This window comes from Anas platyrhynchos, chromosome 1 (assembly GCF_047663525.1).
Source record: "Anas platyrhynchos isolate ZD024472 breed Pekin duck chromosome 1, IASCAAS_PekinDuck_T2T, whole genome shotgun sequence".
NCBI classification, from domain to species: domain Eukaryota; kingdom Metazoa; phylum Chordata; class Aves; order Anseriformes; family Anatidae; genus Anas; species Anas platyrhynchos.
Genome location: NC_092587.1, coordinates 8,675,241 through 8,699,358, shown reverse-complemented (window position 1 = coordinate 8,699,358; position 24,118 = coordinate 8,675,241). Strand labels below are relative to the sequence as shown.

At 36.6% G+C, this 24,118-nt stretch overlaps 1 protein-coding gene across 4 annotated transcripts in view; it reads right to left on the bottom strand.

Moving 5' to 3' along the window:
* The window catches only part of SEMA3D (semaphorin 3D), a 142,897-nt gene that overhangs the window by 106,040 nt on the left and 12,739 nt on the right, over positions 1-24,118 (bottom strand). The window contains exon 1 of one of the 4 annotated variants that reach the window (XM_072026114.1): positions 6,996-7,134. The exons of the other annotated variants lie outside the window; for them this stretch is intronic. The gene's annotated coding sequence lies outside the window, so the exon portion shown is untranslated. Of the gene's footprint in view, positions 1-6,995; positions 7,135-24,118 lie in introns of those variants that run through there. 4 annotated transcript variants of the gene reach the window in all.

Here is a 24,118-nt window from a genome sequence, read left to right as displayed (position 1 = left end):
ACAGTTGGCCTCAACACAACCATTTTCAGAGTTATTTTTACTGTACTATTTCTGATAGGATGTTTCATTACCTACCAGTATTACTAGTTCATTGTCGGCTGTCTAATGTGATAGTTTTTAAAAAGAATTCAGGCTATTACAGTTTATTGATGGTTAAAAAATGTTTATTTCATGTGACATTTGGCTTTTGATCAAATATGTTTGCTGTATATCCAACGGCATATTTTCATATAATTCCTTTCATCAGTATATGGCCTCATTATTAGATGCACTGTCAGTGAACTCCATACAGCATAGTTCGAAAAGCTTTAATATATAAACTGCAGTACAGGGAGAGATGTGCCTGAAGGATTTTAATTTACATTTCTAACAGATTTTGATTTAATAATTCATGATCGTACACTTGAACTCTTTTGGATGAATATTTTTTGTACTGGTTGTCCAACTAATTTTGTGTCAATGCTTTGTACAGCCAATGTGTAAAATGATATTCAACTCAACGTGCACATTGCAGTACACTGATCTATGTTTTTTTATTAGCCTAGTTATTTTATTGTTAGGATGAATGTGTTTGTTTTCTTTTTTTCTTTTTTTTTTTTCTTTTTCTTTCTCTTTTTTTTTTTTTAATTTCATTTTTTATTTCATTTCCATTTGGAGACTAAGTGATAGGGAGGTAGCAGAACCACTATAACACGTCCTATTTGTACGCTTACACAATTCATTTTATCCTAACTTAATGTGCACCTATTTCTCTTAGTAAGTTTCCCCTGAGTACCGATCACTACAGCACTTGAGCAGTTTAAAAGCTTTAATGCTTCTATTCACTATCCACTATCCTCACCATTAGGAGACAATTGATTTTTTTTAAATGTTGCCATAGGAGATGACATCACTTGCATAAGGTCACACCAGCAGTTAGGACCAGTACCCACATCCCCTCGACATCCAGGCAGTTCCTTAATTCCTTTCATTTTCCATAAACAAGAATTTCACAGAGCTGTGTAAGGCCTAACACACACACTGTGTGAGCTCAGACATCAGGTTATCAAAGTCTATGTTCACTGCTAACCAACTTGAAGATTTTCAAGGGTTAGAACATGCTGCTACGTGACCCTGAGAGAACTTTCTGCTTGATTTTTGCAACAGAAATCAATTTATATTTGGTTCAAGAGAGTCATTCTGGAGGTCTATTTTTAAGCTGTTTTGTGAAGGGTGCTAACACAACAGTTCCTGGAATCTGAAACAGCCATACTGAAAAAAACAAAAAAAAAAAATTCAGGCATCACCACCTCCATTCAACACAGAACTATTTCCACTTTGGTTTCAAACCACAATAACTTTCCTTTGTCTCGTGAGGTTAAAGTGAGGACACAGACTGCACAGACGAATCAAAACTTAACTGAAAAATAGCAACGCTTTATAGACAGTTAACTAGTTGGTAACTAAGGAAGTGCCATAACCAGTATGTTAATACGAACAAAGGTAGAGTGTAAAGTGTCACCTCTAGTTTCTTTTGCCCTGATAAACACTTGTCCTCTAAGAAGACTAGTCAGCCTTGATCTTGAGGGATTTCTAAAGCATCATTCCCTATGAGGGTGGTCAACAGTGGAACAGGAGCCCAGAGAAGCTGTGGGATCTACTTCCATGCAGACATCTGAATCTGGACTGGACATAGCTCTGAGCAACCTGATCCAAAGCTGAAGTTCTCTTTTCTTTGAACTGCAGATTGAACTCCATATGATCTCCTGATGTCTATTCCTACCTACATTTTTCTACTAGTTCTTTTAACAGCTAGTGGACAGAGAAATAACTGAAAAAGATCATACACTGAAGGTCTTCAGCAGCATCCAACAATATTGTACTCCTCAGCTTAAGGCTCTGACAGCCATCAAATGTTTATTCCTATTCCACAGTGAGCATTCTCATCAAGGACTCCTGCGATGCGGGCATCACTTATCTGATCTGCTCACAGATCAATCCCTTTTACTACTGAAATATGAATTCAGAAAGTCTTTCCTTCTATGAAACTGTCTGAAAGCAGCAATCATTCAAGAGCTGATTCACAAGCAGATCACGATCCCTGTATCAAGAACAGCAATGCACACAAGATGTATTAAGTACACACAGAATGGGTATAGAAACCACATTAGCTATACAACTTAATCCAATACCTCAAGAACGCTAGATATTGTTCACATAAACAGTCCTGGCTTGCCCATCCCATGAGAACCTAGCACCAGAATAAAATCTTAAAATATTGACTCTGTATTTGAGATAATGCTTTTGTCTGCACTGAACAGATGAGAAGGGGATTTCTTCCAGGGTTCCTCCTTTGGAGCTAGAAGAGGAAGCTGTGAGAAATACCACTGTATGGACAGGTGACATTCAAACAATACCAACAATCTTTGCTCACCCAGAAGAGAAAATATCAGCTGTGTATTCCAGCCTGACTCCTTTTTTTTTTTTTTTTTTTTTTTTTCCTAAATTAGAAACTCCTTTCTCTCAGTCTATTATCTGCCAGACAGATCAAGAAATGAAGGCCACTGTACTTACTACACTAAATGCTTCTTAGGGGTGTGGGAAGAAAAATGACTAGAAAGGATTTGGCCTCAATGCCAGCTTTAGCTAGAATAGGGACGTGGTGGAGAAGATTAAGTTGTGTTTCCATAACCACAACTGAACAGGTGTCAAACATCCACCACAGGTGCTTGTTCTATAGAGGATCCCATTCCTTGGTAAAACAGGCATTCCCCAAAGAAACCAGGGCTTGAAGACATCCAGGACTCTTCATGTCAAATGAGCCTGATGCAAGTTTATTAAATCCCTTGGGATCATGATGATTAACTATCTTCCTTAAGCTATTCCCCACTGGGCTTTAGTGCTTTTAAACCACTGACCCTTTGAATTAGAGGTAGATTTCTCTTTTCACAGCTGTGACTCAACACAGGGAGGAATTCAGAAGCATCTGAAAACAAAGCCAGGCAGAATTTAAAACAAAATCCTTCAGTGACAGATTTAGAGAGTGGTGGCTGCAGCTGGAGTTACAAATATAACTACTAACTAAATGAACATGCATTATACAAAAGCTGTACATGGACTGTCTGTATGATGTGCAATTTCTTTGTAAAAAAAATCTGAAAACTAGAACCAGTAAGAATGAAGCATCATAACAACTATTATAACTGGCTATTCAAAAGGAAACTTGGTCCATGCTTTGGTCCACTCCATCAAACTAAATAGTAATCACCTATACAATAAGGAAAAAAAATAATAACCTGTTAGACAAACTAATACTTGATTATTTTTTTTTTTGGATCTGCACCGCAAAACCAAAATCCCTGTGCCCAGAGGCAAATAAAACAATAAAAAGATGTATTTTTTAAAATGTATATATGATACATCTCTCATTTTTAATTCAAAATATTCAATAACTAGCACATACTTTATTGAGTCTTTGCAAAGGAAATGCATTATTATCATTCTAGTTTCATGGATAGCAATGTATTCATTAGCCATCATAGGTGGACTTGAAGTGGATAAGATGTGGAATCAAATTATATTAATTAATAGTTATTCATGTTACTACCTTAAATGTGATATGCTCTTTTCTACAGAGTTTAATAAGTTATCAGATATGACATATAAGTTTTAAATAAATGCATATGTTTATTTATAAGTGTAAAGGTGAACTTTACAAAATTCAGCAAATATCCTGAAGATGCTAAAGCATGGAAGAGTTACAGAGGAAAAAAACAATTCAGCATCTTCACGCAAAAAAACAATTCAGCATCTTCACACAGCACTGCAAAAGCCAAAGAATCAATGACTGCTGGAAACTGTTTCCCTTGTCTGCTCAGTACGGGTATGTGACTTGCATTAATTTCATAGGCTATAATGTACTTGCACTCAAACCCAGGACTGGCTGATGTCAAATGAAGTTCAACCATTCATATTAATAGGATCAGCATTTGTCTGAGGGAATGGAAGCCTCTTAGACCTTAGGGTCATGAATTGACAAGCTATCGAACATTTCTTCTGTTGTGCTGACCGTCCTCCATCCTCAATGAGATCAGCTGTCTAGACCCTTCGCTCCACTGCAGCTGCTTTGTGTTCCTCCAGAGGCATAGAAAGAGCTCATTGCTAATTCTTTCTGCATAATATACAGTGCAGGATGAGGTCTCACGACTTTTTCTAGGACACACAGAATAGTCACATTTCTCCTGAACCCAGAAAAATCATAGCCTCATGCACGCAGACTTGAGCTTTGTTTATCTGAAGATCTGTGATTGAGACATAGGGTGACAGGAGTGCCATTAAAACAAACACTGAAAGTATCATCTTGAAATAACAAAGACAACTTAAAATTTCTACCAAGAAAATTACTGCTAAACTACTATTGTATCGCATAATTAAGAAATTGGGTGGAGGCAAGATTTTTTTATTATTTTTTTTCAGATGGACTTCATGGAAAAATACCTTGTCATAGAACTTTCTTGACTGTTTCCAGAGCATCTATAAGCTTGTGGGTTGTTCTCACTCTAGCAATCATCAAGCAGTAATTTCAGATGGCTGATACAAATGGCAGATATTGTCTGCCAAAACATTAACATACACAGAGAAAAACATTGCAGCAGATATTTTATTTATTCTTAACATTAAGTAGAGAAATTTTTGGAGTAAGGACAGTTATACCACAGTTTTTACCATCATCATTAACACTTAACATAATAAGAACAATAATAACAACACCCATTATAATAACATATTTTATACTTTTTTTTTCTTTCTTTTTTTCCCAAAAAAAGAAATCTGCCAAAGGCAAATTTATATGATAAGAAAGTTGTCTGTTGGCAGTGACATTTGGAATTATAACACAGGTGTATCAGTCAGGACATGCAGAGTGAGTCAATTCAAAATCCCACTCATACCTTGGCATCTCTATTCATTTAGAGGCACCTCAGCTATATTCTTGTTTTTCAGAAGTGTTTGTATAAACATTTTTAAAAAACACACAAAAAATAAAATAATAATAATAAAAAAAAGATAAGAATTCAGCATGCAAGGCCAATCTCAACAACGGATGAGACCAAAGATGAAAACAAGATTAAAATAAATGCCTTGTGTGCTTAATAAAAGAATTTCAATATTATGAGTCATTGAATTGACTCATGAACTATGAGTTGACCACGTCCCTTTTAACTGCTCCACAAAACAATCTCCTTTCTGAAGAAGACTGACATTTTTTAGCAGATATAGTTACTGCAGCTGATTGGGTTTTGTTGGTCGATAGCATATGTGTACTGTAATTACTGTAATGTGAGTTACGGTATTGAAGTTTAGCTACAGGTTTGGAAAGCAGCACATAGAAGACTTGCAGCTAAGTTGCAATGCAATGCAGAAAAGTCCATCTGTATGTATTTGGAAATTTACCAGGAGAAATCACCAGGAAAACACTGCAAATCTCTTCCTCAGAAATATAAGATGAAATGGAAAAGCTATAAAGGCAAGACTGCAAACACATACACTCAGTAGCTGAAAAAGTAATCACATTTGAGCTTCTTTCAACATTAATGTTGCCTCTCAGTTTGTTTTCTTTAGCAATATGTAGGACAAAACACATTACCAATTTTCTACATTTAAACAATGTTGGATTTTCTCCACTTTTAACATTCATCTTACTCCAGAAAAACCCTCTTAGACAACATCTCCTTACTTAAATGAAAATATAATCATGTTTGCAATGACCAAAGATTCATCCAATCTAGTAGTCTGCTTTCAACATTAATACTAAGGAAGAATAAGAATGGAGCATTCATATATGATGTTTCTCTACCTTTATCCATCCTCCCTTTTTCTTTTCTTTTTTTTCATCTCTTTTCAGTTTAGAAGATTTTCTGAGCTTTTTGTAACCCCCACTAGATATCACTTTCAAGTACTTAACCAGCCTCCTTTTGAGCCATTGTAGAATTCTTGCATCTACAACACAACCTGGCAAACAATTTTGCATGTCTACTACCTAATGTGTGTGGAGCCACCTCTAGTACCACCAACAACATGACAACATACTATTTTCATCTTATTTTCCACCACTTTCATAATATTATCCAGAAATTAGATCAATAAAATTATTGTTATTAATAATAATAATAATATAAAAAGATATCTTCCTATTTGGGACAATAAAAATGGGAAGATTCTGATTTAAAAGTCATGATCTTTCAGATAAGTTGCCATTAGAGGCATTATGCATTCTATACTTCATTATAGATGTAATTGTCTGGGAAATTAAAGAGAAAGTTGATCAACAAAAATTAAGAAGGTGATAGTGGTGGTCAGCTCTGAGTGTTTGTTGCCAGATGAAAATACCTTGCTATGGTCACTGCACAAGTGAAGATGTAAGGGTTCACAACTGAATGTGTGCTTGGAACCCAGGACAAGGTTTGTGCATTTGACTATAAAAGTTTTTACCAAGCTTGGCAAATATATGGGTGGGGAAAATCACAGTGTTTCACGGTGGCTCAACAACAGTAGCAGAAAGACTTCCATGCATTGCTCTTGGTGAACACCTTCAGGCAGTAGGATGAAAAAAGTGCCCCAGTACCCTCAGCACCCACCATCTCAATTGCTTGGTCACCTCTCTCCCTGACAAGGTGCTCTCATGTTGAGCAAAATTAAATTTTAACGTACTGACATAATTTTTCCCACATCCAGAAATTTTAATCTCATTGTAAAGGAAATGTAAGGGGTGAGAGGTGTTGTTTTTGCACAAGTTGAGAATAAACCTCAAAAATCTTATGTTCTCAAAACTGATACAATAGATTTTTTTTTAAATGTATTTTAAGATTTATGCTATAAACAGAGTATATGGAAATACAGTTAAGAAATCTATTAATCTTTATGTCTCAAAGTGTGGGTAATGTAGGAAACAGTAATATACAGTTGAAAACACTAAAATTGTGAAGATTTATGTTTTCCATTGAAAAATCTGGTCTTACCCACTCTTGGTGCCAGAAAGGCAGACTGGATGAGCTACTTGTTTACTCCAACCAGGACATTTCCTTGACTCTTGGACATTATTTTAAGATGTGATGACCATCTTATTCCCACTGGAGAATTATCTTTATCATGAAGTCAGTAGGTCAAAACTTGAAATTTACAGCTCATGAAAGGAATTCCTCAGTTAAGTGTGTTATATTCTAGTAGACCTGTGGACAAATATAAACACTAAAGAACAATTGTGCTTTATATACTTCATGCTTGTATTTCATATATATACCGACGTTAATTTAAGGGCCTGTCAGAATACAGCTTCATTAGTGATATCCTACTTAGTGAACCATGAAAGGTAGTAAATATCCAAATGGGTTATATCTCATAGAAATATTACAATGAAAAAAAAAAAAAAAAAAAACTTCCTTTGACAAAAAAAAAAAAAAAGAAAAAAAAGATTTAAAGCTTAATAACATAAACTGTAATTATGCTAAAGAATGAAGCGAGTTATCTTTACTTATCTAGAATTCAAATTTCTGTAGTTATTTTGATCATCTCTATAAAAACTTCAAGTTTCAAGTAAGTTGCTAACTGCAGAGGATCGTAATAATACGATGACATTCCTGTCATTGTGTAGTGGTTTTCAGGGATGTTTCAAAAAATGCACACATTCAAAAGTTCTGTGACTTTTTCATCAAAACTTTATATTGAAACAGTGATGGAAAACATAACAGTTTCTGGGAAAAAAAAAAATCTCATTAAGTTTTAAAACAGAAATATCACACCTCCTTTTTCAATTACAGCTACTTTTAAGATTTTCCAAAGGTACCTAGAATTTGGCTTTGGACCTGCTATTGCAAAGTGCCAAAAATACCTAATTATAGCAAGGAAAATATTGTGTGCACACTTATGTATGTATTTGTCTATAGTCTGCGTGAGCAATTGAAAAATATCCAATATATACACAGAACAAACCACATAATTAAAATTACTCTTATGCAGAGTGAATTTCTCTTTAAAGTAGAAAATAAAGGAAGGAGAGCAGAGACTTCTCAGTACTGTTGAGTACTGAGTGCATAATGCTTCATTTAATGAGTAATCTCTGGAGCACATGGATGTTTACCTCACTCTGGGAAAGCTAAAGTGCATGGACAGACTATTACTTTATCCGATGTGCAATAACTTGTTAAGCAACTGTAATGAAACCACATTCTTCCACAAACTTTTGCACTGCATGTCTATATTTTCTCCATGCCAATATGACATTTTGACTCCCAAATATTAAATGCTTAAGAAAATACTAGCATGTCCAAAGTTAGAATGTCTGAATCTAGATCCACAAATCACTAGAACTGGTGAAAACTGGAACCCATGTCCAAAATCCCTCCAAGTTTGGCAGGTATAGTGTCTGAATCCACTCTGTCTTCAGGTAAAAAAAAAAAAAAAAAAAAAAAAAAAAAAAAAAAAAAGCAATAACAACAACACAATACAGTTAAACTGTATTGTTTCTTAGATGAATGGATGGCAGATTTATTAATATGATAAATTACTTGAATATGATTCAGAGAGGGAGAAATAGAGAGAGAGAGAGAGAGAGAGGAAGGAAGGAAGGAAGGAAGGAAGGAAGGAAGGAAGGAAGGAAGGAAGGAAGGAAGGAAGGAAAGGATAGTCTAAAAGAAAATCTAAAGAAAGCTAGAGATAGATTAAAAGCAAATGCTGGCAAATGCCTTCTGAGAGCCTCCAGATTTTTCTTTGGGAGAATGGCAAAATAAGGGATTTTGGTAAAACTTCAATTCCTTCAATTTTTATACTTCTGCCTGTTGTTGAAGTGTCGGTCAGTGAAGTTTTGAGACTTGTATTTGGCTAAAACACAGCTGAAGTTATAAAAAAGCAAATCTAACAGATAAACCAGGACTCACAATGAATATGGAACCTCTCAATATCACATTAGCACCCTTTCTGCTACATTTTAATCTCTCATCTTGTATGCAAGACACAGATTTCATTGTTTTGAGGCTATTGAACACCTTTTCCAGTGTGGTAACTCTTTTCACTTCTCATTGAAATCAATGAAAGCTTAAAGCAGTTCTTCTAAGTATTTAATAACTTTCTAGCCTCTTAGAATCCTATTTTTCCATACTTTCATATTACTAAGTAAGGAAAATTAAACAGACAGAGAGTATACGCTGTATTCCTTTGCAATATGTGAATGTGTAGTATCTCAGATTTTATGTATGTCTTTCAATGTATTTGATCCAAATTTCTGGCTGCCAATGTAAAAGCAGTTTTGCAGTGAGCTTTAATGAATACTCTTATAGCCAAAATAGACTAAGGATATAAATGATACAACAATCAAAGAAAAGTAACTTGTCCATACTCAGATGTAAGTGTGCATGTTAGATATCTTGTTCCATAGGGAATTATTGTGATTCACAGCAACTGAATATGAATTTTCAGCTTATTATGATATTATCCCTTAAACATTAAAAACTGAATATGTTTTACAGTTTTTTTTAAATAATAATAATAAAAATGAGGAAATACCAATCAATAATCATCTATAATTTTCTTGGCATAGTTGTGTATTTCTCACAAGAGACTTTTTAAATCAAAACATGGCTGAAATATCAAAATTCCTTCAAATGTTTATCTCTTTTAACGATAACTGCAGCTGCACTCAAAAAAATGCTACTCTTGATATCACTTACATTCCCACAGGAGTACAAAACTGTGATGCAAGGGTTTAAAAAAAAATGTATTATTTTTGGGACACTGAAAAAAGACATAGTTTTATTCTTTTAATTATGCATAATAGCTTATTTTGGGGTAACATGATGAAATATATGGTCCTTTTATTTTTATTTTTTTCTGAAGCTTACCTATTCTCCCATTGTCAATATGAAAACAGGACAAAAGAAAAAAAAAAAGAAACAACAACAAAAAAAATTAGATGTTTGGATGAGAGATCCAAAAAAATCAGAATTCAAGTGCAGTCATTTGGGCCACTGAACATCTTCAGTGGAAGCAATTTAGTCCTAGTCGTGGGAATATTGACAAAGAAATGTTATGAACTCCTGAAAGCTGTTTGCAATCTTTCTGTGATCAAAGGGAATCAAAGCAATTATAAAATTGTCTTGTAGACAAGGTGATATTGTACATAGTGATCCTGGAATTATTTAAATATTCATATTTCTATATTTTAAAAGCTGTATTTAAGTTCCACGAGTAATTTAATGATGATGACTGCAATGTAGTGATTATCAGTGTCAGATTAGTGTTGGATTATTAATGACCTAATATTAAATTTAAAAATGAGATTTATCCCATCCTTGCCCACTAAGGACTAAGAAAATCAAAATTATTTATTTAATTATGGTAAAGACATATTATTTCAAAAAAACTAGTGACTATATGACTTCAGTTTAATGTATAAGTCCCTGGCTATTGCTGCACTTTTGCTCATACAAAGCTAAACTAACATACCCTGCTGTTTGATGCATATTTGCAAAATCAGAATAGAGGAGAAAAAAAAAGTTTTTTTAAAAAAATAAAAGCACAAGACTTAGAGGCACATCACTACCTCTTGCAGAAATGTCACTCATGCCACAAATAAAGTGTAAACTTAGAAAAACATCATCACCCAACAAACAAGCAGCATTTGCCGAACCAAATGCATGTGTCTGGAACTGTTCTCCCGTGTTAATTGGTGGCAGGCTCTGGTGCAGTGCAGCAGGATGCTGAGGTTGAAAAATCCCTCACACTGGTCATGCAGAGTTCTACACCCAGTGAAACTGCAATTGCTTAACTCCTGAGGCAGGAGGCACAGAGAGAAATCTCCCCAAACTGCTGGGGAAGAAATGTTGTCCCTTTTCACAGACAACCTTAGTGGGGTAACAAAGGCAGGAATAAATACAGTGAAGCTGGCTGTAAGGTGGCAACACAACACCACAAAGGGTGAGTCTCACCCTGGGGACAGCTGGTGTGGTTTAACAGTGGTAGAGCACTGGAGTGCAAATGACAGCAAGAAAGGATGAAGCTTCCTGAGCAAGCTGAGGCCTGTGCCTGTTCTTCCAAATGCTGCCCCAACTCACCACTGCATTTACATTATTGCTGTGTCAAGCAGGAATGTGGGGCGTGGGATAAGTCCCAAACCCTGCAGTGACCATCCAAGGAGAGATTCCTGCCTCCCATTTGTCTTCAGAAATGGAGGCACACCTACACAAAACAGAAATGTTTCATGATCCTTAGAGCAAAAGTTGAACCAGAATTTGCATGTCTACAGCTGGCAGATTGTCGAACTCAAGACTATCAGTCACAGGACAACCAGGACATCTCGGCTCATACTAAGCACCTAATTCTAAGCTGATGTTTAATTTAGAATGCTTCTGTGGCAAGATAGTTGGTTATGACACCCCAGTACATCCAATGGCAGACAGAGAAACAAGATAACAAATGAAGGAGCTTGGTCATTTTCAAAAACTTGTTCTTTAACAATTTTTAGAATTAGGTGAGTACGAGTAGTGAACTGAAGGATACATTCAGTGGTACCTGGCCCAGTCTGATATCCAAGCTGGAAGACACAAAATTTTGAAAGTTGGCAACAACTCTTTTCCTTCTTTCCTGTGTGTCAGACTAACCCCAACCCTAAGTGTCTTCTATTTCAGCCTTCTCCAACATGTGGTTTCAGGCAGGATGTTGCCTGTAAAATCCTTATGCATTAATTTCAATAAATTAAGCATTTCAAATAAAAACAGAATGTTTTGAGGGGAACCAAAAGGCAATGCAGTCTCCTCAGTGCTAACATGCTATCAGCCATGGACAAGGTTGGGAACACATTCATTACTGGGGTATTGAGCTGTCATTTCTTCACAAAAATGTTCAGCTCAATCAACCAAACTGTGGACCTTGATTTATCCATCTGACAACCCCGTTCAGCCCTGCTGGGCTGGACTTTGCCCAGTGCTGCTGCTGGGAAGCTGCAGAGAATCTCTGGGAGAGAACCTGTAGGGAGCAGAGAGGGGGAGGAAGGAAAGAGGTCAGATAGGGTCTACAAGAGTTGGAAGTGGGAGAAGGCTGAGCCGATTATCCTTTGTGAACTGACTATAGGAACAATAGCTGCCCAGACAAAAGGCAGTCTAATGCAACTGTTACAACCCAGCCACTTTTGAAAGGCAACATATGAAAAGACAACCACGTTTTCAAAATCCTCAGGATATTAACTGCATATTTCTGTGTTGTTTTAAGAAGGCTAACGTCATGACAACAGCTCAATTTAGCACAAACAATAGACCAATAAATACAATACTAGTGCTTTAAAATAATTAAATAACCATTTGTTCTTACATTTATGTTGCTTCAAAATATTGGCAGAATTCCTTCAAATAAACAAACAACTCTTTTTTAAATTTTTTATTTTTTTTTAAAGATTACATGCTGGCAGTAATTTAGGCAAATCTGGACATTTGTTTCATTTGTCTGAGGTGAAAAAAAACAAAACAAAACAAACAAACAAAAAAAACCACCACATCTATCACATTGCATTTTCACTCTTATAAAGCCAAAACAAGGGCCCCCAAGGGAACAAGAAGTTTAATTATAAACTATCACTGCAAAACAAGATAGATCCTGGACATATCACTGGGCAGACATTCAGTACACTAAGCCAATATAATCTGTTTTTTGTGGTTTTTTTTCCTCACTTCAGAGCAAAGGTTCTTTCACAGTGTAAAAAGTGATCAGCTACAGAGGCACAAACATTGGTGCAAAATATTCTTCTTAACATGATCAATGGTTCTTCAGAAGCACTCACAAGTGTAGAGAAACACAAGCCATCCTATTAATCAGCAGCCCATTTTTTATTATATTGTGGACTAAATTTGTGCTGTATAACAACGAGAAAATGTCAAGTGTTAATAATGTCACAGTGCACAACTATATCACCTTGTCTGCACTGCAGTTTTCACTTTAATTCATTTCCTATAGGGCTTTCTATAATTGTTGTATCAAATGTTACAGCAGAAGCATCTTACTGAATAAACAGAATAAATGCACCCCTCCCCCCTTTTTTCACTTTCCTCACAAAAAAAAAAAAAGGAGAAAGTTTATTCCAGAATACTCAGTTTAAAATATTTCTTAATCACACATGATACATCAAATACTTTTTTCATCAATTCTGTAAATATCAAAACTGAAAATTCCACAGCAAATTCCCCCAACAGAAAAATGTATTTATTTAATAAATAAATACAGTTGAAAGAAGTTTGACCTCCTACAATCCTGAGTCTATTTAATAAGGCTGCATTTTGTATTTCCATTGAGTAACAAAGAAGAAAATGAGTAATGCCAATAACACTGTCAACAAGGTCAAGTCCCAAAGGAATCCCTATGAATTCCTTCTAAAATCCCATGTAGGTCTATAAACTAAGTCTTGATCTTACCCACCACATTGGTAAAGCATGGAGCTTATTTTAAACTACCGCATAGTGACAGTCTGATTCTGTTTTCACAAAGATGAACTGCATCTCTACAAAGGCATAAAGCTGTCTCATAACATGAGAGGAGTCCATCTGGTAAATTGATTCTTTTGAAGAAATGCATTACAGAAGTAAAGATGAAAGTTTTGTAGTGACTCTAGAGAAATATTGAGAGAAATAGACATTTAGAGAAATCTTTCACCTTTCTAAATTCAAGCATGGTATTGAAGATGAATGTTAATCTACTTTTCTACAAACATAGATTTCCACTTAGATCCAATATATAAAATTATTATATATGATTATTTGTTATTAACAGAGGTAGTACTATTGCCCATAAAAATATAGAGGTAATAATATTGTCCAGAAAATACCTTTTAAAGTACACAAGCCTCTTGAGAGCACACAATGTCTGAACATGCTAATGTGAAAATTGATTTCTTTTGCCTAAATCATGATGATCAATTCTTCAGTAAAACTTCCAGTTGTGCACAGAGATTATCTGATTCATACTCATTTCTCTTCTTCATTCTTTTCCCAGAAACTACCTTCATTGTACTTTAGTGAATGCCTTCACATTTTTAATGAAAGTAGCTGAGATTTATAATAAAGATTTATAAAAAATCTCCACTGTAGAGCTGTATCAGAGTAATGCATAAAGTAATCAGTAAATAATAATTTGGTATGTTCACACTGACTTTAAGTTGCACTAATTTGATAGAAAAGGATCATGACCATCATGATGCTATATCAGTGATACTTTCATTCATTAGTACACAAATATTAACTTTATAATCTTAGTTCCAGTTTTGAATTATTATTTGACAGAATAAATATGAAGCACTTTCATTCAGATGATTTGAATGAAAGTAGAGCTCATCTTTACTAAATTTAGTGTAAAAAAAATATTTTATGACATCTCAGATGAACAGACTCACCTCCATTCAGTGCAGCTGCCCAAGAAGTAGAAGCTGGCAGCCTGGTCACTCAAAGCTAAATGCATAAACCAACAGAGAGAAATGGCAACCACCGTGAAGTTAATCATGTGAACCATCAGCCTGAGTTCCTTAGGTCCTTCTGCTGATTCTAGTTAAATACCACATACTATATTTGAGGAAAAAAAAAAAAAAATGGGGCCTATGCTGTTACTTGTTTATCTGTATGACTATATGCAGCCCAAAATAAATACTTCCAAAACCAACAGAAACATAACTAGAACAATTATTTTTGTTTCTCCAGTTCCAAATTTACATATAGGCACTCCATACATGATGCCCTTCAGTGTATCATTTGCTGAAACCTCATAAACTGCTGGCATGTCTAAGCACAGTCCTCTGCTGTAGGAGGTAAAGGAATGAATCCCTCCAGTGGTGGCTTAACAGGCTCTTATCCTTCCGTTAATAAAAAAGGAAAATTATATTAGCCATGCTGGGTGTACATGTCCTTATAATATTCTCAAATGAGAGGAAATGAAAGAAAATGTTATATTCAACAAAACAGATTCCATGATAAATTAAACAAGAAGAGCATGGCCAAGAACAGAAAAGTTGTAAATGTCAGAGCAACAGCTGGAATGTCATGGCAAACAACATGATCCTGCCTCTCATGGCAAGTCCGTGAAGCAGAGGGAATGTAAAGACAATGTTTTACTGAACTCTTAAAAATAAAAAGACAACATTTCTACTTCCTTGGTGTATCTGTCATTCAATGTCCACCCTCTGCATGAATGACCCAGAGGTCTTTAGGTACATATGATATCTGATTGCATATTTAAAAAATGAAGCCTAGTGCATATACATTAGGGAGTGGGAAGGAATCAAAGTGAAAAGAGTTATCCTTTGGGATGCTGACAATGAAAGGACTTTTGAGTCATTTCTCATTGTTGCCAATGGAGGGGAGAGTGGTGCAAATCACTGAAAAATGACATATTTAAATGTCTGTTAGTATTTTGTTATTATTGATTGAAAGAAAAACATTGTTTTCCTCTATTATCTATGCAGGTATACCTTTTGTATTCAAGTAGTTAAAAAGAGGTCTGATTAGCCCTGTATATAATTAAGCATTATACACCTGCCCCCTTTTATCTTCCAGAGCAGATGTTCTGATCAGTGGTTGAACAACCAGACAAAATGCTAGAATTGCCATGTTGGGTACTGGAAATCTTCTGAAAAATCTGATAAAGTATTGCTCTCCTGGAGATAAAGGAAAGGGGTTGGGAAACTTGCCCCAAAAGCTAAAGGATAAAAAGAAAAAAAAAATTTATTTTTTTTTTCTCTCTCTCCCAAGCTTTTTTATTTCTATTTACAAAATCTGTTGGGTTTTTTTTTTTTGTTTGTTTGCTTTGTTTGTTTGTTTGTTTTTATATTTGTGTAAATATATATAAATTTGCAGCTGTAATTGAAGCAAAGTGATTCAAGCAACTGAAATCATATCATTACTGATACTTAAGACCCCAGATTACTCAAACCACCCATGGCTAGCTTCTGATTATAATTCTGTCACTGAGTTTTGGTCAAAGAGTAGAGCAGTTTTCTCCTAGAAGGTCCCAGGACATTTCACTTAATCTTCACTCTCCCATTCTGGGTCTCACTCATATATTTCAGTTGCTCTCCCTGTGTGGCCATACTAGGACTATGCACAACCTAAACCCACAGGAAAGAGACAGAGAACAGGAACAGTGTGAGAGCCTCCCTGGACAGATTGAATAATGCCCCCAATTTGTTAAGGAATAGAAGACATCTGAACTTCACAGGTGTTATTGTTTTATCATTCCTTTGAAACTATAACTTAATGCTTTCATCCACTATGAACTAGTGCACTAAGCACAATAACTTAATGGAGTATTAGAAAAACATTACTGTGAAAATATAATAATAATAATGGAAATGGGTTAACATATGTTTATGATTATTTTTACAAATGCCTTTTGAGAAGGCCATATTGAATCTTTAAAACTCATCTTCTTTAACTGCAGCCCAAAATTCAGGGTTCTGTTAAGTACATTCAGCCTGAATCTTTCTGAGTCTCAATGTGAAGAAAGGATAGGTTTTCAAAACAGACTGAGTCTGGCCATAACACAACAGGATCAGAGACATATTTCTGCCACAAGGGAAAGCACTTCAAACATCAGGGTGCCAGTCTGTCAGCACTTATCACTCAGTGGGTTATGCTATCTCCTGAGCAGATTTCCCTTCCAAACTTATACTTCATCACAGTCCTGACCTTGCTGAGTAAGGCCTCTTATGCAGAGTTCAAGTCTGCATCATGGAGAGTTTATTCTCTGCTTCTCAGTAATGTCTAAAAGTTTTCTCCTCTATTCACAAAAAATGATTTATTCTGCAGTTTTGGGAGCAGTGATGGAGGAATAATGTTTACCAAGAAAATGTTACGCTGCAAAGAACATGGACAAACATTTGCCCGTTCATGAAGAAAATGGTTGCTTCTGAACCTATTTGGTGTGCAAAATTCCATCCAAAAATGGGATTGAAACTGAGACAGCCAGGCCATACTGAGCTCCAGCTAGCAAAGTGTTTCAGATCAAGAAAAACAGGCAAGGCTGCATCATTCTGACTTGTGTTGTATGGACTCTTTTTTATTTTTTTATTTTTTTTCCTTTGAAACATTCCATTTACTGTTCATGCCAAGACAAGACAAGAAAAGAAACATTTTTAACCTTAAAGGTCTGACATAAGCCTACAAAATTAAATAGCCAGGACTGAAATGAGGCAGGCTTTACAGTTCTTAAGTAAGTACCTTTGTTCCTTCCTTAACTGTACAGTTAAAGTCAAGGAAAACACAGAAAGCTGAAAGAAAACAGGCAAGACCAGATTCAACTGCCTTTATTTGCACTGAAATCTATGGCAGTCAGGGCCACATGGTACTACAAACTCCACAAATAAAGAGCAAGTATTAATGCCTTCCCTGGTGGGCTTACATCTACAAAGACAAAACAAGCAAAAGGTGAGTGGAGGAAAAGCACATGCAACTACAACAGCTGTACAGTCACCCAGTGCAGCTCTGACGAGCTTCCAGACCCCAGGGCTGTCTGTATCAATAAATAAAATGTGACAGACACCATTTGCCGGTCCTGAGACAGTGCAGCCTGGCACAGCTTCTGTCCATACAACTAAACTCTTTTTCCCTTCAGGACAGAGTGGTCTCATCCACGTTGCCTCCTGGGAGCCCTCCATATCCCCCCAGATTATGCTAAAGCAGTTTGAAAAACTGCTAATTGGCAAGAGCGAAACTGAGCACGTTAACAAACATCACAGGCTATTGCAGGCAAACATCATCTTTTGGCCGTGTTTAACTTGCAAATACAGATGTAACACATCTGTGTCTCTTGCAGTCTCCCTGAGAGTCCCTGCACCCACAAGGGAAACAAGCCACTAAAGCCATCAGAAAAGATAGCCAGTGAGTGACAGCGCCAGCAAAGGCTCCCGTTGAGTTTTGGCACTTAAAAAATACTGTCTTTCATTCTGTAATTTCTGTGGAAGAAAATGAGATGTGGTAAAAACAGCACAAAATATTCCTCAGTGTGAACATGTGCCAGAATCAGGTGAACATGACCATCACATAGAAATTAAAAAAGGGAAATGAGTTCTAGGTTTTGTGAGGGAGTAGACAGCTAAATTACAGGTGAAGTCTTTGAAATTTAACTCTGTTTTAAAAAAAGGCAGTGTTAGCCTAAAACATCAGCTGCTTTTTATAGCCACTAAAACCCTCTGTTTTCAGAAAAGCTTTGAGAAGCTTGGAAAAGTAAATAGCTGATACTCACTACAATGCATACAAGTATCCTCCCACTAGTTCCTGTCCAGGGGCCTGCTTTTAGAGCAAATGTCCACTGACTTCTACACAGATGTCCTTAGTTCACCTTCCATGTTATATGGACGTCAAAAATTAGAAAAATGAGATAAAACCCATGAGGACAGCACTGTGACGGGGGCACTTCTGGCCTACAGTACTTATCATGGTCCTTATACCATGCCACCATGTCTTCCCTTCTGCCAAAGAACCTGTTCATGGAGACACTCTGTGGTACAATCGACATTGGCTGGTTTATTTTAGGCACCTTAAGAGCAGTGCTGCTGTACTTCCTGGAAATGGATCTGCAGAACTGAGGATGGAAAGCTTACAATGACCAGACCAAGAGGCTGTGGCATATCCCTCCCTGAAGAGATTCAAAAACCAACAGGACATGATTTCAGGCAACCTGCTGTCAGTGGCTCTGCTTGAGTAGGGGGTTGGACCAGACAGCCTTCAGAGGTGCCTTCCAACCTCAAACATTCTGTGGTTCTGTGACAGATGAAGCAGTTATTAAATTTTTCAGCTGTTAGGGATACAAACAAGAATGAGTGATAAATCCCTTGTTCTCTTCCACCACATGCTCACAAGAAGAGATTAATAACTGATCACACTTAAGAAACTAGCAAAATTATTGCTAGTATCTTCTTGACATATTCAGAAGATGAGATGCCTAATTTTTATTTTTATTTTTAGTCAAATAAATTCATGTGAAACAAAAACTGAAACAAATAAGTAATCAACATAGATCTTAGAAGAAAGAGTTTCAGGGAATGTTTTATGGCAAAAAACATCCATTCTGCCATCCAGCTGCTTGTTATGTTTTAACAATTCATGAGAATGGAGCTTCTGCAGCTTCTTTTCTTTGTCCTATTCCAAAAGCCTTGGGGATGTTTCTCTTTTAATTTTGAGCCCAGTCTCATACTGGGAATTCTTTTCCCAAGACATGAGTGTAAATGATATGAATGAAGATTGTACAACTACTTACCTCTTCTCTTGCTGCTCAAGTTATTTGCCTAACTCTTCCTGATACCAATGAAAGAGACTTTTTTCTTTTCTTTCTATGAGTTTGTTTGTATCTGTGGAAACCAAGGATGCTATGTCCTCCTACATCCATTTATAAATTCTTCTGCAGAACCAAAGGAATTTGTTTAGTAAGACATTCTGAAATCAGGAGCCACATGTTTGTTTGATTTTACAGAAAAAGCTCGGAGCTTGATTTGCACAGTTCTCAGTGCTTTCACCTCTGAGGCGGCTGGACCTCCAGAAACCTAACAGAAATAAATGACGGGATGCCACAAAGAAGTCTCCCTCTTCCTATTCCAACAAGACAGCAGAAAAATTGCTACCACGGATCCAGCTTAACCATAAAAGACTAGCACAGGTTCGACAGAAAGTAGGTAAATAAGAAAGTTTCTCTTTGTTTTCTGTATCTGTACATTGTGCATTGTACATTGTAGACACAGTTCTGGATTTAATAGGCTCTATCTGACTCTTTGAAGTTAAGGTAAATGATTCAGTCTCTTTGATTTACTTATTAATGTCATTTGTGATGTGACATGAAAGCACCCAGAAAGCTGTTATGCTCCTTCCACAACAAAGAGCTATGCAGATGCTCAACAGTCATGTCAATGATGATTCCAAAATCAAATCCTATTTGGTTTTCCTCGTTAAATACCATACACTCCTGCAGCGCTGTTGGTGAACAACAGTTCCAGCATCCAACACCTTAGAAGCACATTCTAAGTTCAGTGGCAGAAACCAGAAATGCAACCTGTCATCCAAGTTTGCAACAGCATGTTTCTCCAATGGTGAAGGGGAAAAAAAAAAAAAGGCAACAAAAACACAGTGCAGAGGTTATGTGTCTAAACCCTCTGGTACTGAGACAGGCTTCTGCACTGACAATTAAGAGATTCACCCCAGTTCACTGCTTCTAAACACTGGAACCTAAATGAGCTTCAATCCTTTTGACTAGTGTTTGCTTTCAGAGATACCACTTTCCAAGTTCTTGCTGCCATTAATATCTCAATATCTTTGAACGCCTGAAAAAACAGTTAAAATGATTTAAAGAAATACTGTGATTTGTCCATCCTAAATTTAGTCTTCAAAAAAAAAAATAAGTGTAAGTTCATCTAGTTGGCATTTAAAGACTAATCATTAGGGGCACTTCAGGAGCTGATTCTTCTCAGCCACTTCAGAATTCTTGGACAGGAATCTGAAATATCTGCCTCTCTGCTGATTAAATGAAGAATCTATATGACCATCTTAGTTTAGATACTCCCAGCTTGCTTCTCGGAGCCCTCAGCTGGGGTTGCCAAACAGACATGGAGCTCTGAGCCAAACTGGAGTCAGTTTGAAATGTACTGGAGCCCAGTAGAAATGTACTTGCACTGAAGCACGTTTACACTGAAAGTGGAGAGCAACATGGAGAGCAACACTGGAATCAATTTCTCTCACAAAGCATCTGAGAACTGGTGCTATAAGCTCTACTGTCACAATATCCTTAGTGACATGGACTTATCAAAGGCATTTATACCTCCCCAAATCCATCAAAATCCCATCAAATCCACTGCAAGGAATAATAATCTACAACTATGCAACAGCAAATCACTCTACGTTCATGACTCAAAGCTGCGTGAGGATTGTAATACATCATTCCTGTGATATATCTTTGTTCCCTAACATACTTGACCATTTTTGTCCAGGGGAGTTTTAACTCATGCTATTTGGACATATTGTAGTCTAGCGAGGCTCTGAGAGTGGATGAGCTTAGAAACAAGGGTTTCAAATACAAGTAGGAATATTATTAATACCCATTTCTATTAAGTATTGCCCTTATACACCTCAAAAGCTGTCTACATCACTGAGATAAATTGATTTGCTTAATGTGATCCTACCTGTTGCGGCATGAACAATCAGCGCTGTGTCAAGAGCGGAAGCAACTGCAAACCCTTGGGCTATTGCAGCTATTCCTGCAGCTGAAATTTGGTTTGATTGCTTCACTTTAAAAATTTTGGCTGTTTTCTGCTATTAATCTTGGAAAACCTCCAAAATAAACCTGATAAAGTCCTGAACATCACAAAAGATGCATTCTTCCCCATACTTGTAAATCGTCTTTGGCGCACTTCCCTATTTTAGTAATTATAGATCTCCCCCAAGCTCCCCACACATAGCCCATTGATATAAGGCTTTGTATGATTGGTCTTCTGTTTCTAACTCTGAAAACTACAGCAAGCTATTGCGTGAACCACACATGAGACAATAGAGCAATTCAATAGTAAAACACTATTTAGGTCTTTGTATGGTTTTCTTGATGGATGTTACTTTGCTGATCTATTTTTATGTATTGTTTATACTGGGATAGTGCCTAGAGGCCCCAGTCAGGGGCAGGACCCCATAGTGCTGCAGATACTGTGATGGGGATACAAGAGTCCTTTGCCCTTGTCGTTTTGTGTTCTAAATGCCTGATGAATGACAACAAATGGATTAAACAGTCAGACGGAGCAAAATATGATAAAGTTATTAAAAATAAAAGTAACAAGCAGAACACAGCAGCTAATTAGCTATATATAAGTAATGTGACATTCCTGTCACTGTAGTCCGCTTTCTCTCTGTTTCTCTATGTTGTAGGTACCTAGAGAGGGTGACTCAAAACCCCTGAATTACAGCATAAAGCAGGTGATCTGAATTCACAGGTCTGGAGTCTCTTACATGAAGGATTAGGACTTCTGGGTATTGAGGGAACCCAGCAATAAACTGGTCTTAGTGCAATTCATATAATCTCCACCTTTACTCCCTTATGCCTTAACAGTTCAGAAAGTAAGTGTCTCAGACATCTGAGTTTCTGCAGTGGGAACAAGTAAAAGCATACAGTAACAATGTTTGGTCCATGCCCAGGCTCTATGGGGAGCCAGATGTAGGTACATGTCCCATACACCTTACTGCCAGAGTCTTTCTGAGGTTGAATATGGCCAGACATTTGCAGTGGGCTTTAAGCTCAGAGTCTTGTATTCCAACTACTCATCATCAGTGAGAGAATTCTTATTTCATAGAATCATAGAATCATAAAATTCACATCCTAATCTGAGCCAGGATTGTTCCATACCCAGACAAGATCCCCACAGTGATTAGATCCCTTGTGCAAACCTCATATCCCCCTCTAAGTCCTTACAACAGCTGATCTCTGATTAGCAATAGGTACTAGGTTTGCAAGGTCAAGGAAAAAAAATACAAACAAACATCTGCAAACACATTTTGTTCTTCTGAATTCGGAATGTTTGAGACATTCTCAACTATAAGTCTAGCCCAGATGTAACCACAGGCTCTCTGACACCAGATCTTTGTTGTTAGGAGGGTCCAATTGCTCACTTTACCAATGCCTCTTTGTCAATAGATGAGAAAGAAGATAAGGGGTGAATAGCAAGGGGATGCTCTCTTTCCCTTCCCTGAGAAAACATGAAGTAGGTAAGCAACAAGTAACTGTGAGAGAAATAAGAGTCCAGCTGTGTAAGGAGGAGGAGGGAGCTACCAAAACAAAAGGGACAAAGCATGAAAGCAGGACTTTTCTTTGAAGAGTGCAAACCAAAAAGAGTAAACCTCACGAAGAGATGTTGCTGTCCTGCAGGGTAACAAAAGTAATAGTGCTAGGGAGGACTCTTATTGCCAAGCACAGCCTACAGCAGAATAAACAAATAGCTCCTTTTTCTTTGAAGTGCAAACTTGTGCACTTGCATCGGTTAGCAGGGACTTCAGATGGGTCATATTGATCTCCATCATGAGTATTTATTGATCAACTTTTCCACAGAGCCCCGACATCTTACAGATTCTTTGCACATGGACCTTCAGCAGCTCTGATAGAAGCGTCCAGAATTTTTGTACCTCTCCTACAAATAATTCTCATTTTTTTATATATTTCTTTTTCTTTAAACTCATGCTGCCCATAACTGTATATTCTTTGAGTGTCATTTTCTAAAAGGTAGCTGTTTCCTACTAAATACCTCCTAGAGATATTTCCAACTAGCATATGGATTCTGTATTAAAGCATGAGACAATAGGGATAGATTTCCTAAATTGCTCAGCTCCCTTTTACTTATAAAGGCCTTGATTTTCAAATGTAGGGTTAGGTAACCTGGGAAATATAGATCTAACTTGATACAGTATTCATTGGTAGCATGTTCACCATAACACTTCTGGTCTATTTCTAGTTTGTACAAGGACTGTATACCAGAAAATGGAGAAGTGGGAGCTCCATCTTGTAGTTAGTTTTTAATAAAAGACTTCCTGAATTGTTTTATGAGATATAAGAGAAGGAACTTCTCTTTGCTTATTATATCTGCATGACTCCCATTTTTACATTTTCTGATCATCCATATTTTCTGAACCCATTATTCTTGCTCTGTTTTTTTATGACATAGGGTAATTTTTACCCATTTACAGACATATATATCCAAGGCAGGTAGAGGTCAAGATCCAGACACACAAAGGTTTTTAACAAGCTAATTGTCTAAATTAGGTGCTGTTCAGTATCATCTGATTAACACCCAAATATGATGACAAAGAAGTTGCAGTTGGGTGCCTATAGGAATTTGCTAGGATCTAAGCAGAAATGACTTGCCTAAGAACGTATATCATAGGCGTATATCATGGAACCCCAAGTCCCCTGAGCTGCTATCTTAACCTTTGGAATGTCCTTAACATTAATCAGATCCTCTGTTGTTTTTGGAATTAAATTTCTGAAGCATTTAAAGTCATGTCTTCTTCTTTGTCAAACTCAATCAAACTACATACACTGAAATCCTTTAACTTTTCCTCATAAATCAAACCTGACTCAGTGCCTCCTTTTTCGTTTTTAT